Raw genomic sequence first — 3,080 nt, 5'->3', positions numbered from 1 at the left:
TTCCCCCACTTCCCTCCCTGTGATGAATGGGAAGCTGCCTACAGAAAACAAGCATTTTAAAATAGTTGTGATTTGTCAGCAGTATATTCCACTCCCCACCCTCCACAAAAAGGTTGTAGCATAGACAGTAGTTCATATGGGCTACTCTATGTCCTCATTTACTACAAAGGTATAATTCTAAGAGGTTAACTCTGTATCTTTGAAATGCTGTAGCGTGGAGTGTTTCTATTGAATTCTGATCAGCCAGCTATGCACTCCACAATAGGCCATGCCATTCCCCGCGCCAAAAAAAATTTAGTCAGCATTCTTTTGCCATTGAGCACACTCAGTTCTCAGGGTTTCAACCCCACTCCAGGGTTTCCCCTTAAGGTTTTTTTTTTGTACTTCTGCTAACACTGAGGCTCCCTCCAAGACAGCTGATAGTTCCCTCTTGTGCATGGATGGTGCCATTTTTTTTGACACAAAAGCAAGGGCACACACACTTGAACATCATAAATGGAGGGATATTTCCCATTTTGCAGCCCAAATCAGTCCTGGAATGTAAGAAACAATCCCAATTTCATACTTTTAATGCAAGATGGGTGTTTTGTAATCCTGTTATTATTCCTTGTGTTACATAAATATACACTCTGTTTTACAAATTATCAAACCTTTCAAAACACTGCTCTCTTTTTGATCTTTTATTTCATTATGTAAGTGTTTCAAGCTCCATGTGGGATGTTTAATACGGTACAGTGTGTACCAATGTCTTCTCACTGTTGTACTAAGATGACCCAAAGCTACCACACTGGGAGGTTATAACACATGCTTGTTCTCAAGTCCCTTTCTCTCCTGTTGTCAGTTCTGTAAATACTGGCAGCAGTCTAGCATGTGATCTGTCAAGAAGACCATGTTGCTTATGCTAAGTAGCAGAATATATTGTGTGGGCTAACCTAGGTGTAAGCATAGGAGCTGCATGCATTAGCCTGCTGACATTTTTTTAAAAAAGAATGAAAAGTAGTGGAGAGAATGAAAAAAATCTATTTAACCCTTTCGCTTCCTGACATTTTCTACTCAAAATCCCACTTAGCTGCTTGTGTCCCATCAGAGGGAAAGATACATGAGTGGGAAAGCTGCTTGGGTGATTTCAAGTAAATTAAGGACAGAAGGGGGAAATGCTAATCAGCCCTCCACCTTCCCAGTTCTTCCTGGTTCCCAACTGAAGCCTCTGAGATTGCTTTCCTTAAAAAATAAAGTTAGGAGACTACTTTACATGATTACAACATTTTTGTTGGGGGGACAACGACAGGACTTTGTTTGGGGGCTGCAGAACCATCATAATTGGTCAGTTAGTTAAGTATTTCTATTGTTCTATTGCTGCCCCTCCCTGCCACCCCCCCCCCCCCGCTATGCCCATGGCTACCATGTAACATCAAGTTTGGTCATCAGTCTATCACTGAACCTGAAAAAGATTAACATTTAAAACACTGGAAAGCTAATTGTAAGGTTCCTTAGACAAAAAATTCAAAAGGCTGGTACGGTTTCAATCCTATGTTTACGCAGTGTGGCCTAATCCCAGGTTAGTGGGGTTAGGATTTCAGCAGTCACATAGTTGCATTTTTTTCAATAACCAAGTTTTAGAAACAGAACTTATTTGTTTTTCATAAGTTCCTGTCAGACTCCCTGGAAGACATACCTGCCTTTTCCTGCAATGCTTCCAGTTTAGTGTACTGAGTCAGAAGCACAGCTGAGCTGTCCTACAGACACACTGTTACTTCCATGCCATATACTGATAAGGTACAGAAGAGCCATGAAGCGTTTTCCAGAATTCTCCTTTGACTTGTTCTGAAAGAGTTCCTATCCCCCAGCGCCTGGGAAGAATGTAAAATGCAAACAGACAGGTGAAATTATGCAGTCCTTGCCATAGATTAAAATGGTGGCAAGGTAAGTGTTTGGCAGAATGACTTAAACCAATATTAACTTGTACCCATTTGTTCCATTTGTACTAACAAAGTACATAAATGTTTACTCAGAGGTAAGCTCCACTGTATTCACTAAGGCTTACTGCCTACTACTCAGAGTGCTTAGGAATGCAGTGCTAGAAACATGAGTGTATTTCAAATATTGTGGCACATGGAAGGAAAAAGAGCTAAGTGTGAGAGCGGGTACAGAACTAAAATAAGCAGCCATATGGATATCAAGCAAATTAAACAGCATTGCAGACTGTGGCATAAAAACAATTGTTTCTAATTAATCCCTCCAGAAGTACCTAAGGTTGGTTTTGTTGGCAGAAGAGCTCTCTTTCACACAAGTGTTTCAGGCACATAAATACTGCATTTCTTGACAGAAGAATGCCTTGCCCTGGAAGGATGCATCATCTCCTGGGTTTCGGCCTATTATACAGCTCTTAAAGTGCAGAGCACCTCTAAATATTATGGGCTCAAAAAAAAAACAGCAAAGTATACTAATTAGGAAGGACAAAAGACAATTTAAATCCGCTTTAGTCTTTTAACTTTTGTAAGTTTTGGACTAGGATTGTACATTTCCCCCGATTTTACTGTTTGCAAACCGCTTTGAGGGTTTTTTGTTTACAATCGAGCGGTGTATAAATTTTGTAAAATAATTAAGAAGCACATTCTGGACACGCTCTCAGCGCCTTTCCGTTGTGTATTACTTCATACAGTAGGCCAGACCCCAACCAAATACAGCACGCTTTTACGTATGTGTCTGTGTGCGCTTTTAATGCGGGCTCCGAGGCGACTGCCTTTAGTAAAGGGCGCACTTCGGCCTCCCCGGGAAGAACCACCGCCACCTCGCCTTCCCTCTGCGCCCTGCGTATGTGGCCTGCTGCGCTCATGCGCAATGCCCTCCTAGCCCCGAGGAACTGTCACTCACGTTGGGAAGGAAGGAAACGAGTCGCAAGGAGAGAGAGAGCGCGCGCGCGCCTTCGCTCCCCCGGCGAGGAGGGCGGCGAGCAGGCACCTCCTTCCTCGCACGCTTGTGACGCGTGGCTCCGAGCCCCGCCTATAGCACGGCTCCTCCTATAAAAGCTCCGCCGGCGCCCCTTCTTCCTCTTCTTTTGCCATTTCCTCCTGCCTGCC

This window comes from Podarcis bocagei (genome assembly GCF_964188305.1).
Source record: "Podarcis bocagei genome assembly, chromosome: 8".
Lineage (NCBI taxonomy): Eukaryota > Metazoa > Chordata > Lepidosauria > Squamata > Lacertidae > Podarcis > Podarcis bocagei.
Note: the sequence above shows the minus strand (reverse complement) of the source record.